Source organism: Oncorhynchus keta, chromosome 34 (genome assembly GCF_023373465.1).
Source record: "Oncorhynchus keta strain PuntledgeMale-10-30-2019 chromosome 34, Oket_V2, whole genome shotgun sequence".
In the NCBI taxonomy this organism is placed as follows: domain Eukaryota; kingdom Metazoa; phylum Chordata; class Actinopteri; order Salmoniformes; family Salmonidae; genus Oncorhynchus; species Oncorhynchus keta.
In genome coordinates, this window is record NC_068454.1 from 35,889,061 (window position 1) to 35,904,242 (window position 15,182).

Genomic DNA, 15,182 nt, shown 5'->3' on the forward strand with positions numbered 1-15,182 from the left:
GGGTCATAACAAACATGTAGAACATACCAACGAGGGGATTAAAGATGGGATATGAGCTGACTACTCTTGAAGCTCCCCAAGCAAAATGCCAGGCACCCATTGAAGTCACAGAACTGGTCCAGATATCTACTGGAGGCCATCTGAACGGCCCTGGTTAGTGATTGGTCCACCCCTCTCCTTCCCAGTATGACTTACCAGTAGACGTAGTAGCCCATAGCCAGGACCACCAACGCCCCACAGATCCCGGTGAAGATCATCACCGCACTCTGATTCAGCATATTGACCTTTTGTGTATCCCACCAAAATAAAATGAAAAAGTTTAATCGGTCGGGAAGACAGCGGATTGTCACTCACGGCCTATTCTGCTGCACAGCCATGGTAATCCCTCAGAAGGAACTAAGGAGAATATGATGAAAGTTGTAACTCAACCAGATCCCACTGGATGAGGTGTAGGTAGGAGGGGGGAGATCCCACGGAAAACTGCCCACCCAGCGCAAGAGACGACACTGCCCTCTACAATGGGCCAAAATAACTGAATTCCAACAAAGATGACCCAGAGGAACAGTGCACTTCCAGCTACCAGTCCACTTCAATTCAGACTCACTGGATGAAGCTAATGAGAGCTAGGTAGGCAAGAATGGCCAGCGTCTCGCTTCTAGATGACAGGCATACATGTAAGCAGTATCTTACATGCCTTACTCATCTCTAATCCTCGGTGGATCAGATTAGCACTGATTAGGGAGCTACAGGCACCCTGGATAAGTCACTTCAAATTTCCATCAAACTGGAAGGGGCTGCATTCTCTTGGAAAGGGGTGGAGTTCGCATGGCAGAACGGTTTGACTACAAGTTGTTGGTTCTGGCTTTACTCTGCCGTTGGCTACCAACCAGTGCCACTCAAGAAATGGCTGGAGAAATGACCTCAGAGCTAGGTTAACAGCTAGCTCCTTAACCCATTTGCAGCAAGTGTCTTCTTGGTTTCTTGTTGCGGTTTGTTTTGTTTTGTTCTTTGAAGACATGGTGGGCTAAATAAACACTTGTCCAGATGGCAGCTATTTCAGCCACAACATTAACCTCTTGCTCCTACCTGACACGCAGGCGTCCCATCTAGACATCTGGAAATGCAAATGCGCTACGCTAAATGCTAATAGTACTAGTTAAAACTCAAACGTTCATTAAAATAGACATGCAGGGTATTGAATTAAAGCTACACTCGTTGTGAATCCAGGCAACAAGTCAGATTTTTAAAATGCTTTACGGCGAAAGCATGAGAAGCTATTATCTGATAGCATGCAACACCCCAAAAGACCCGCAGGGGACGTAAACAAAATAATTAGCATAGTCGGTGCTACACAAACCGCACAAATAAAATATAAAACATTCATTACCTTTGACCATCTTCTTTGTTGGCACTCCTAGATGTCCCATAATCACTATTGGGTCTTTTTTTCCGATTAAATCGGTCCATATATAGCCTAGATATCGATCTATGAAGACTGTGTGATAAACGGAAAAAAATAGCGTCTTATAACGTAACGTCATTTTTTTTTATTAAAAAAGTTGACGATAAACTTTCACAAAACACTTCAAAATACTTTTGTAATGCAACTTTAGGTATTAGTAAACGTTAATAAGCGATCAAATTAATCACGAGACGAAGTGTATTCTATAGGGGTACGTCTGGAAATAATGTCCGGGTAAATCTCAACCAAAATATCCGGTCGGAGACCTGAAGAAAAAGCCTGTCTTTTGTTCGTTTGACCAAGAAACAAAGACTAGGCAAATGACAAGACTGTTGACATTGTGTGGAAGCTGTAGGTACTGCAACCTCAGCCCCATTTAATGTTGTTCGCCTATAACAATGGGTTGAAGTGGCGGATGGATATATTTTTCCATTTTCAGTGATCAGATTTTACTGCACTTTTCGATGAAACGCACGTTCTGTTATAGTCACAGCCGTGATTTAACCAGTTTTATAAACGTCTGAGTGTTTTCTATCCACACATACTAATCATATGCATATACTATATTCCTGGCCTGAGTAGCAGGGCGCTGAAATGTTGCGCGATTTTTAACAGAATGTTCGAAAAAGTAGGGGGTAGGAGTAACAGGTTAAAATGTAAAGGCGGCTCATTCTCCTCACAAATAGCCCGACCAAGAAGAGAGGGCAAAACTGGCCGCCGAGGAAGCTAACATGAGCCCTTGAGTTGGACATACAGTACACCAGCAGTGCTCGACAATAATGGTGGTCCGCTTACCCAGGGCAAGTTTTAAAAAAAATGTTGGACAAGCAGATTATAGATTTCAATTTTCCGAATAGACAAGTAAAAAATGTATATATTTTTTTTAAATCACGCAACAACAAAAAATCACAATATCAAACAATTAGGCTGCTCCGATCGGAATTGGATCAAAGGGTCTTTCAATCATGCAGTTAAGATCAAAGCAAGGTTAGCTAACTCCTATGCTTTCAAGATCTCCCCTGAACATTTTACCCTTACATATAGATAAACATCTTAGGTACCTCACCAAACTTAGCAATTTGATACCAGGCTCATTGAATGGAATTATTTTACAAAAAGTTGTTGGTTGTAATTGTAATGTTGCAGGGTGGCCGACCATCCTCCAGGACAGCCCAGGAGAGCTACTGGGTGTAATTGTAATGTTGCAGGGTGGCTGACCATCCTCCAGGACAGCCCAGGAGAGCTACTAGGTGCTCAAACACACCACATTGTAATACATTCAACTACTGACTGGTGTTTGACACGGTTGGGTCAAAAGCCTGCACACTCAGTAGCTCTCCAGGTGGTGAGTTGATGAACCACATGTTTTATACATTTGCCTAACAGTGCAGTATTTTACTTTGTGGGGGGTTAAATGCCTTGCTCAAAGCCACAACGGCAGGTGATATACTGTAATTAAATGGGATCAGAGACCAGCAGCCTTCCATTGTGAACATTCATTATTATCACTGGTATTATTTTGTAAAGTGGTCCCTTGCATCATACAACACAATTTTCAGTCTCCTTTTGGCTCATGGTGTTAACCATTTTTATTTTTGGACAAGTGACTTGCGATTTCGGGCAAGTAAAAAGTCAAACAAAGTGGCTATAAAAGTTCAGTGTAGCCATAGATTCTGAGCTGTAAAGGAGAGATGACTGATAAGACATGAGGATCCAAGAGGTACTTCTTCCTGCAATCAGCAGAACGGGGATGGCAGCCGTTAGGGAACGGGGATGGCAGCCGTTAGGGAACGGGGATGGCAGCCGTTAGGGAACGGGGATGGCAGCCGTTAGGGAACGGGGATGGCAGCCGTTAGGGAACGGGGATGTGTGATATGGCGCCGACAGAGATGGTCGCCGCGCTTTGCGTTTTTAGGAAACTATGCAGTATTTCTTTTTTTTTATGTGCCATTTCTTACACTGTTACCACAGGAAATCTTAAGTCTTATTACATACAGCCGGGAAGAACTATTGGATATAAGAGCAATGTCAACTAGCTAACATTACGACCAGGAATACGACTTTCCCGAAGTGGATCCTCTGTTTGGACCACCACCCAGGACAATGGATCGGGTCCCAGTAGGCGACCCAAAACAATGGCACCACAGAAGGGGCAGACGGCGCAGTCTTCTGGTCAGGCTCCGTAGACGTGCACATCGCCCCCCGCTCCAGAGTATACTACTCGCCGATGTACAGTCTCTTGACAACAAGGTAGCCGAAATTCGAGCAAGGATTGCCTTCCAGAGAGACATCAGAGATTGAAACAGAGAATGTTACACGGAAACATGGCTCACTCTTTATACATTATCAGGGTCGGTACAGCCACCCAGTTTCTTCACGCATCACGCCAACAGAAACAAACATCTCTCTGGTAAGAAGAAGGGCGGGGGGGGCGTATGCCTTATGATTAACGAGTCGTGGTGTGATCATAACAACATATAGGAAGTCAAGTACTTTTGTTCACCTGACCTAGAATTCCTTACAATCAAATGCCGACTGCATTATCTACCAAGATAATTCTCTTTGATTATAATCACAACCGTGTGTGGACTGGGATATGTTCCCGAATAGCCTCAGACAACAACATTGATGTATACACCGATTCAGTGAGCGAGTTTATTAGCAAGTGCATAGGTGATGTTGTACTCATGGTGACTATTATTGTGGTCCTTCTGTAGCTCAGTTGGTAGAGCATGGCGCTTGTAACGCCAGGGTAGTGGGTTCGATCCCCGGGACCACCCATAAGTAGAATGTATGCACACATGACTGTAAGTCGCTTTGGATAAAAGCGTCTGCTAAATGGCATATATTATTATTTATATATTACTATTAAAACCTTCCCCAATCAGAAATCATGGATTGATGGCAGCATTCGTGCTAAACTGAAAGCGCGACCCACTGCTTTTAATCATGGCAAAGTGACCGGAAACATGACCGAATACAAACAGTGTAGCTATTCCCTCCGCAAGGCAATCAAACAAGCTAAGCGTCAGTATAGAGACAAAGTAGTCGGAATTCAAAGGCTCAGACACAAGACGTAAGTGGCAGGGTCTACAGACAATCATGGATTACAAAAAGAAAACCAGCCCTGTCGCATACACAGACGTCTTGCTCCCAGACAAACTAAACAACTTCTTTGCTCGCTTTGAGGAGAATAGTGCCACTGACACGGCCCGCTACCGAAACCTGCGGGCTCTCCTTCACCTCGGCCAATGTGAGTAGAACATTTAAACGTGTTAACCCCCGCAAGGCTGCTGGCCCGCCATGTGCAACTGGGTCCTAGACTTTCTGACAGGCCGCCCCCAGGTGGTGAGGGTAGAAAACAACATCTCCACCCCGTTGATCCTCAACACTGGGGCCCCACAAGGGTGCATTCTCAGCCCTCTCCTGTACTCCCTGTTCACGCACGCCTCCAACTCAATCATTAAGTTTGCAGACGACACTACAGTGGTAGGCTTGATTACCAACAACGACAAGGCGGCCTACAGGGAAGAGGTGAGGGCCTTCGGAGTGTGGTGTTAGAAATAACCTCACACTCAACGTCAACAAAATAAAAGGAGATAATCGTGGACTTCAGGAAACAGCAGAGGGAGCAGCCCCCTATGCACATCGACGGGACAGTAGTGGAGAAGGTGGAAAGTTAAGTTCCTCGGCGTACACATCACGGACAAACTGAAATGGTCCAACCACACAGACAGCACGGTGAAGGCACAACAGCGCCTCTTCAACCTCAGGAGGCTGGAGAAATTTGGCTTGTCTTCAATGCACAATCGAGAGTATCCTGTCGGGCGGTGGTAATGTATTGGGCCTATAGTTTACTGCACAAATCTTATTGCTACAGTACCATTTTGAATTGGTTAATGTTGCAGAGGTTTACATTTTTTAAGTCGTGATAAAAAAAAATCTGAGTGGTAGAGCTCGGTTTGCATTTTGACTCTGTGATCTTGACTCAGAAAGGGTTGGTGTCCACTGTTCTAGACTTTTCCCTGTTAACACTACCAATGTTTCCCTTTACTGTGGTAATTCCTATCGAATCAACACAATATTAGCCACTTTCAATGTAACATACTGAAACAAAACTAAGCAATAGGCAGAACGCATTGAAGTTGGCTTCTATTGCATTGACATGCACGACTCAGCCCGTATTCTACACAGACCTGTGTGACAAACAGTCAGAGCTGTAGTAGGCCTATATGCAAATAGACCTTTGCCATATATGGATCTGTGCTATTCACTTTGAACTGGACTGTGTTTACAGCATGAGTGGTCGTGAGTAGATGTGTTTGTTTTGTGATCAAAGCGAGAGCTGCATGTGGCCACGTGTGCACAATGTTCATATCCCTTGCTAGTTTGTGAGTCATTATCCCAGTTAAATAATTTGTAGTCAAAAATAGGGGAGCGATTGCTTCCTACAGGAGCACAAAACATGTACATTTCTAGACATCTGAAAAGCGAGTCATGTAAAAAGCTTTCATTTTTTAAATTAAAGGGGCAGTATTGTATTTTGAGTAAGGCTTGAATAAGCTAAGTAGCCAATAGGCAGAGGGTAGCATAATTTGTCTGATTCTCTATAATAATGGTACGGGAATAATAATGCATTTTATTTTTTAAAGTGGTTTCTTGCATCAAACAACATTTTCAGTCACCTAGTCTGAAGGGCAAGTGGATAACAGGTTAATGTCAAGCCCTGCATGTTTTTGTCTCATGGAATGTAGGCCTGCATTGAAAGCCACACATTGGCTGCTACTGTAGGCTGAATGATAGAACAGCTATTTCTAAGGTAAAATGTTATGGTATGGATTTTCTCCATTGTTCTTAATGGTAGGCCACTCTGGTAGGTTTACATTATGATCAAATAGCCACAGTAGCCAACTTGGGCACTGTTAAAACTAACTTGAAATGGGTACAGCCTTAGTCTTCACAGTAAACACGCGCTGGAAGTTGCACAGAATTTTCAAAAAGTTCAAGTTTGCACTCAGCATACCTGAAATCTGCTCAGTCCCCCCCAAAAATGAGGGAACATTGCTTTAGACTTAAACAAGAAGAGACATGGCCAGTCTTCCATCCCATTTTCCCCACTAAGGCAGCACTCACAATGACGAACAAGCACATGGTATACAAACACGAGAGAGAGGGATATATAAACAGGACCAGTCAAAAGTTTGGACACACCTACTAATTCAAGGTTTTTCTTTATTTTTACTATTTTCTACATTGTATAATAATAGTGAAGACATCCAAACTATGAAGTAACACATATGGAATCATGTAGTACGCAAAAAAGTGTTAAACAAATCAAACGAAATAATAATAAATATTAAACGGTAGTGTATATAATGGTTCTACGGTGGACAGTGCACATCAGAGCAAAAACCAAACCACGAGGTCAAAGGTGTACCAATATGACATTTTGTTCGATACCAATGTTGGATATTTAACTTGCCAAAAAAAAAACTATACCGATAACCGAATTTGAGCGGCCTTTTAAGCATTCTAGTACAGTTAAATAGTTAACACACACACATGGACGCAGCAGTCTAAGGCACTGCATCTCAGTGCAAGAGAGGTCACTACAGTGCTTTGTCATTAAGGGGTATTGTGTGCAGATATATAAAATAAATCTATATATACACATTTTAGAATAAGGCTTTAAGGTAACAAAACGTGGAAAAAGTCAAGGGGTCTTAATACTTCGAGTTCACTTTAACTACCTCTCTGGACAGGAAAATGTGCACCATATAACATAACGGTGAAACATATCTGTAAAGGCGTCCACAAACTTCTGAAACAGTTCAGAACAGTTTGTGCATATATTATGACATTGTGATATTTTTGTTTGTTTTGGCTTTCGGAAAGTTTTTTTTTTTTTTTTTCAGCTGTTCGTGCAGAAGTCTATGCCACTTCAGAGATTTTTCAGTTTAGTGTTTGTTGTCATTCAACAAGGGATAAATCGTTTTTATGCACATTTTTACAGTTGCGAAATACAAAAAAGAAACATCTTAGCTAAATGTACAATTGCGTGACTAAGATCTCAGCAAAAACGTAAATAATTATAGACTTCTTGAGTTCTTACGTTAATTCTGACTAATTTGAGGAAGTGTGTACTGGCTACGGCATCTCAAGATGGACAAACAGTACCATTGCCGCTTTCTAGTTATTCAAGCGAGGGTATTTTAGGAAGTATGTGAGCACACTTGTCCAGTCAAACCGAAGCATGCCGACGGCTTAAGTCAGAGCTCCCAGGGGTGTCATGCACCCCAAAAATCTGAGGGGGCACAAAGTACTTGGCTGTGGGGTAAGGCCCAAGTCTGTAAATTGGAGAATTTTGCCATGTCTATTTTTCTGTATACCTAAGCATACCTCTTGAGCTGTCTATCATCTTGACTGGTGGTTCTGTTTAAAATAAAATAAATATGCTTCTCTGCTAAAATCTGATATGAGTCTTATTTAGTTATTGCTTGCTTTTGTTTTTTTTAAGTCTACCAACCTTGCCAGCAGGCTTTCCAGCAAAGATAGTTGGCGAAGCGAGCTACTCTAACTTGATTGACAGCCTTGTGAGAACAGAAATGACAAGATTATGTTATAATACTGTTATTGCATCAAATGGTTGTTTTATGCAACAGAATATTTTTTTTTTACTCATCTGTGTGTAGACTGAAAGAGGGCCCCATGGGAGATTTAACACTGACAGTAGATTTACGATGGATTGATGATAAGACAACATTCCATTCCATGATTACATTTACATTTAAGTCATTTAGCAGACGCTCTTATCCAGAGCGACTTACAAATAGTGTCTGTGTGTCTGTCTGTCCGTAACAGGGAGAACCAATCTCCATCTTCTTTAAAGAAAGAATTTAGTACTATAGGTTGCGTTAGTATTTTGTATAAGCAAGCAGTAAATTAACTCGACAGATATTTGGCACCATGTAGGACTGGGCGATATGGCCAAAATCTCATATCCCGATATAGCTAATTTAATATCCCGATAACGATACATATCACGATATAGCAAATTTTCTGTAAATTCAATGAATAAATAGTTTATAAAAAATGACCACATGTAAAGGCCTATTTCTTACGTTATACTCAAAAAATAAAAAGGTACTTACTCATAATTTACTATTTATTTAGAACCTGTGCAAATTTTCAATTAAGCATGTAACAAAATATGAATGTATAAAATCTAAAAAAGGTAAATAGAAAACACAAAATAAATAGGTCTAAAGGAAAAAGTATATATTTGGGGGCTTAATACATTAATACGTGTCACATATCAATTAGCATATTGTACCTTGGGTCGAGTGTAAGCACCATTTCACATGATTCTTGCGTAGGTGCTAAGAGGTTAGTGGTGTTTGGACCTGTTGTCAGGACCGGCCTGTTTCACATGATTCTTGCGTAGGTGGTAAGAGGTTAGTGGTGTTTGGACCTGTTGTCAGGACCGGCCCGTTTCACATGATTCTTGCGTAGGTGGTAAGAGGTTAGTGGTGTTTGGACCTGTTGTCAGGACCGGCCCGTTTCACATGATTCTTGCGTAGGTGGTAAGAGGTTAGTGGTGTTTGGACCTGTTGTCAGGACCGGCCCGTTTCACATGATTCTTGCGTAGGTGGTAAGAGGTTAGTGGTGTTTGGACCTGTTGTCAGGACCGGCCTGTTTCACATGATTCTTGCGTAGGTGGTAAGAGGTTAGTGGTGTTTGGACCTGTTGTCAGGACCGGCCTGTTTCACATGATTCTTGCGTAGGTGGTAAGAGGTTAGTGGTGTTTGGACCTGTTGTCAGGACCGGCCTGTTTCACATGATTCTTGCGTAGGTGGTAAGAGGTTAGTGGTGTTTGGACCTGTTGTCAGGACCGTGTAGGTGGTAAAAGAGGTTAGTGGTGTTTGGACCTGTTGTCAGGACCGGCCTGTTTCACATGATTCTTGCGTAGGTGGGAAGAGGTTAGTGGTGTTTGGACCTGTTGTCAGGACCGTGTAGGTGGTAAAAGAGGTTAGTGGTGTTTGGACCTGTTGTCAGGACTGTGTAGGTGGTAAAAGAGGTTAGTGGTGTTTGGACCTGTTGTCAGGACCGGCCTGTGCCATATTTTGCAGTGGACGGTTTTCTGGTCCGTGTCAGACTTTTCATACCCAAACCACGTCCATGCGACCGAAGTTGCCCCTCTTTTAGGGACGAGTTCCGTGTCTCCGTCCTCTGTGTCACGTTCACTCTCTTCCATGTTTGTTTGTGTTGCAAATTTCCTTCCACAACACAAAGCGTTGTCCAATTGATGAAAAATATTGCCGTAGAGTGTGATTTGCGACAACAAAATAAACAGAGCATAATATGAAATTAGACGTTTTTCTATCGTCACACGATATATATTGTCATATCGCCCATCCATGTAAATTTGAATGTACATTTTGCTCTCATGCAACAGACCTTTGTATAAATTCTATCATCTGTGATTTGTCATGAACATCCAGGAGGATGGACTTCGCTATAAAATGCTGTGGCTTAGTCCTGCTGGTTGGCCTCAACGAATCCCCTACGGGTGGGTCCATTACTGCAGTAATTAAATAATAAAGTTGACTTGTTTTGAAGAAATGTAAAAAGTCTCCTTTTGATTATAATAATTCCACGACAGCATGAAATGGCTTATTGGTAGATAGTTATGAGTTTGGGAAACTATTTTGGCTAGATAAAGCAAACTTTATAAAATTGCTATGCGGCTAGTAGTATTAGAGAGAAACTAAAAAAAATACATGTCTTTTTGTTAAACAGGATAAATCTGAGGGGACACATGTCCCTTGGTTCATGTTAAGTCTCTGCCTTAACACTACACAGCTGGCTAAATTCCCAATCTGGCCCTCATACCATCACGGCCACCTAATCATCCCCTGCTTCCACACCCCTTCTCTCCGCTGTACCTATTTCCCAGGACAATGCCGTAAATAAGAATGCATTCTCAGTCAGCTTACCTGGTACAATAATGGTTTAAAAAATGAAATATCAAAGCTTGATGATTCATTGATTATGGTATGTAGTGCTAGGGCAAAAAACAAAACACACACCCCTTGAGGTCCCCAGGACCGAGTTAGGGAAACCCTGCCCTAAGTTGAACAAAAAGACAAAGTGAGCATGTGCAAAAGGTAACATCACGAAGATCAAACATGCATACATCATCCAGGTAGCTCGCGATAATCTCAAAGAGAGGCTTTAAATGATTAATTTTAGTACTGGTGCAATTTAATAAACTGTACAGTACAGAATCGCCAAGGCACGCAGAGTCGGTCATCCCATCGGGTTACATTAGTGCAATGTACACATGCCAAGTCAGCTGTACTTGCCTCGATCTGACCGATAGCTTGATTGCATGAATGCTGCATAATACATTCTGCAGTCAAACTTTTTTCATTATGTAATCATAAATGTTGTGTTGCACACAAATCCATTAAAGTTCGACATTTACCATCTGCTTATATTTATATAAGGTCTACACATACGGTTTAATCACATTTTCAATTAAATGTATTTATAAAGCCCTTTTAACATCAGCCGATGTGGATAAATCCAACGTATGCATCACACAGAACTGTCCCAAATGCTGCAAGGCAAACGCAGCGTTCCATTGGAAATATATGGACTTCTGGTGTACCAAAACGTAACTACGCTCTGTCTGATCGAGGCATGACAGAGAAACACATGCGGTGTCAAAGTCCAAAAGTGAGCGATACCCACATTTTCCAATGTAACGTTACAATTCCTGAAAATAGAAATCACAAAACCAAGCTAAATGTGCATCAGGAATTGCATATTACTAATATTTTTTACACAATATAGCTACTGTATGTTTGTGATATGAATTTTGCTAGCAACTACCTAACAAGATTGACGCTAACTACATAGCTTTCCCAATAAATACGTTGATTGCTCATTAAACTTACTGTTAGCGAAATACTGTTGGATAGCCAATTACACAAACACAATAGATGGGACCAATCCAGCTAGCTATTCGTCTGGAAAACGAATACGTGATTGTAATTACGTAAATTAGCATGTAAGGTATAACACTTAGCAATCAAGCTTTATGTTACCTACCTAGCTAATTGGTAGTTAAGCACACAACATCAGAAGATTCGTGCTTACTAGCACTAGCCAGAAAGCTAACGTTACCCCATGCTGTCACTCGCCGTGATAATGCTAACGTGTTAACGTTACCTGATTTCTGTGTGTGGTGAGACTCCGGATTTGTTCCAGTTTTGAAGATGCAAGCTTCTTAACTAGTTCACAACTAGTGCAGTCACTTTGGATTCTTCTGGATTCCAAGCTAAATTATTATCAGTAGCTAGCTAGCCAGCTAATTCGGTCATCAGAGTGGTTGCTATGCTATTGTTTGTCGCTGAAAGGACCAATTGAGGTATGAAAGAGCAGAGCTGAGACGATATCAAACTTCCGGTCCGGCCCCTCACCCATATTCAGAATGAAACAGTTCACGTCATTTGGCGGTTCCCGTGAAGAGATTTTTTGATTGAGTTTTATTAGGATTCCCGTTACCCGACGCCAATGTCGACAGCTATTCTTACTGGGGTCCGACACATAACGAAAAATACAATACAGACGAAATAATTTACTATTTACATACATTATTAAAAACATTAACATGTAGTCGGTGCTTAATTTGTGCCGGATACCGCACCTCTCAGTTTTGGACTGTTTCGTTCCGGAACCCATTTTCTAGAATCCGGTACCTCTCGTGGCATGAACAATACTTTTCACTGTTTGCAATGTAAACAATAAATTAATATAATAAAAGCAATCAGAGTTAGGCCAATTCAAGTTGACTCCTCTGTACTTCTCCTGGCTGCCCCATATAAATATAATTTGAATATATGATAGATAATTGATTCTTGTTGGGCCGGCCCGGGATTATAATTTGCGCAACATTGTAGACTATATAGACCAACGCGTGGACATTGATGTGGTGAGAGAGAGAAGCGTGCCTGTATCTTGCACATAACTAGAATGATATTCACGCTCTGTAATTTATCTCCCTCTACTCTGATAGACATGAGCCTGCAACTCTCATCTCTCCATCATTTATTTCCTCATAGAATCATAGACGCGGTTCTGGAGCTACGAGGGGGTACGAAGTAGTTGAGGTAATAACTTCATAAAAGTATTCACACCACTTGACTTTTTCCACATTTTGTAGTGTTACAAAGTCGTATTAATATTGATTACATTGTAATTTGTTAATGATCTGCACAAAATACTCAAGGTGGAAGGAACATTTTAACATTTGTAAACAAAATACAAAATAAAACATCACATATTTTTTAATTAACCCTTATTTTACCAGGTAAATTGACTGAGAACACGTTCTCAGTTACAGCAAAGACCTGGGGAACAGTTACAGGGGAGAGGATGGGGATGAATGAGCCAATTGTAAAATGGGGATGATTAGGTAACCATGATGGTATGAGGACCAGATTGGGAATTTAGCCAGGACACTGGGGTAACACCCCTAATCTTATGTTAACTGCCATGGGATCTTTAGTGACCACAGAGAGTCAAGACACCTGTTTAACATCCCATCCAAAAGACAGCACCCTACACAGGGCAATGTCCCCAATCACTGCCCTGGGGCATTGGGATATTTTTTTAGACCATAGGAAAAGGGGCCTCCTACTGGCCCTCCAACACCACTTCCAGTAGCATCTGGTCTCCCATCCAGTACCAACACTACTTAGCTTCAGAGGCAAGCCAGCAGTGGGTTGCAGGGTGGTATGCTGCTGGCCTATGTTTTGATTGGATAAGTATTCAACCCCATAAGTCAATATATGTTACAATCACCACAGCAATTACAGCTGTGTCTTTCTAAGTAAGTCTAAGAGCTTTGAACACCTGGATCGTACAATATTTGCCCATTATTCTTTTATACATTCTTCAAGCTCTGTCAAGTTCGTTGGTTGATCATTACTAGACAGACAAATTTTAAGTCTTGCCATAGATTTTCAAGCCAATTTAAGTCAAAACTGTAACTAAGCCACTCAGGAACATTGAATGTTGTCCTGGTAAGCAACTCCAGTGTATACTTGGCCTTTTGTTTTAGGTAATTCTCCTGCTGAATGGTGAATTTGTCTCCCAGTGTCTGTTGGAAAGTAGACCGAACCATGTTTTCCTCTAGGATTTTGCCTGTGAGCTCTATTCCGTTTATTTTTATCCCCCCCAAACAACTCCCTAGCACTTGTTGATGACAAGCATACCCATAACATGATCCATGCTTGAAAATATGAAGTGGTACTCACTGATGTGTCGGATTTGCCCTAAACATAATGCTTTGTATTCCGGAAAAAAAAGTTAATTTCTTTGCCACAGTTTTTACAGTATTACTTTAGTGCCTTATTGCAAAAAAGAATGCATGTTTTGGAATGTTTTTATTCTGTACAGACTTCCTTCTTTTCACTCTGTCTTTTATGTTGGCATTGTGGAGTAACTACAATGTTGTTGATCCATCCACAGTTATCTCCTTTCACAGCCATTAAACGCTGTAACCGTTTTAAAGTCGCCATTGGCCTCATGGTGAAAACCCTGAGCGGTTTCGTTCCTCACCGGCAAGTAAGTTAGGAAGGTGCCTGTTTCTTTGTAGTGACTTGGTATACTGATACACCATCCAAAGTGTAGTTAATAACTGCACCATGATCAAAATTGATATTCAATGTCTGCTTCTGTTTTTTACCGATCTACCAATAGGCGCCCTTCTTTGCGAACCATTGGAAAACGTCCCTGGTCTTTGTGGTTGAATGTGTGCCTGAAATTCACTACTCGACCGAGCGACCTTACAGATAATTAATTGTATGTGTGGGGTACAGAGATGGGGTATTCATTTAAAAGGCATGTTCAACACTTCTTTTCACCATGTGACTTGTTAAGCACATTTTTACTCCTGAACTTATTTAGGCTCGCCATAACAAAAGGGTTGAATAGTTATTGTTTTTGTAACCTTTATTCTATTACATACACCGTAATGTATACTTTTAAATTATACTGTGAGCTCAACATAAAAATACATTATTTTAAAAAGTATATAAAAACATTTTCCTTCAAGTATAATTTTTTTGAAAGTTCTGTTACTGTCCCCACTACAACAAAATACTACTAAATACATGTAATTTTGTCCTTTCAATGCTTAATTGAAATACTGTAGAATTGCATGAATTCTTGTGGAGGATATGGCCGATTGGTGGCTTCAAAGCCTCCCATTGGTCAGTACATGACATCAGCAATCCAGGGTTTATATACATTGAATGAGACACAGTAGCTCAGATACAGACACATTATGGCCTTTTTTTCACTCTGGGAATGTGGCATTGTCTTGCTTAACTGTTAGTCACAGTCATCATCATCATTCTCATCATCACACAGAGGTGAAAGAGACAATACATTGAAGTAGTACAGTACAGGGAACTACACCCACATAAGGCTTTTTTTAAACACTGCAGTGCAAGTCAACCCACTATACATCATGACTGCCAATATTCACACATGCCAAATAAAGTACTTTTCTAAATACCCATTCCAACAATCAATAAGATTAATGCTATCCCCTTATGGTTATTGATGGTCCTCTGTACAGTCATGTACAGCATGGGATGGGTCAGGCCCCCAGCCAGCCAGTAATTTAATTATCTGTAATATTCCA

At 41.2% G+C, this 15,182-nt stretch overlaps 1 protein-coding gene across 2 annotated transcripts in view; it reads right to left on the bottom strand.

Annotated features, from left to right (window-relative positions):
* LOC118367015 (1-acyl-sn-glycerol-3-phosphate acyltransferase gamma-like) overlaps nucleotides 1-11,970 on the bottom strand; it is a 30,425-nt gene extending 18,455 nt beyond the window's left edge. The window contains exon 1 of one of the 2 annotated variants that reach the window (XM_035749941.2): nucleotides 11,699-11,970. The gene's annotated coding sequence lies outside the window, so the exon portion shown is untranslated. Of the gene's footprint in view, nucleotides 1-195; nucleotides 551-11,698 lie in introns of those variants that run through there. The other variant, XM_052493748.1, reaches the window with a different exon arrangement.
* Between the last annotated feature and the right edge of the window lie 3,212 nt (nucleotides 11,971-15,182).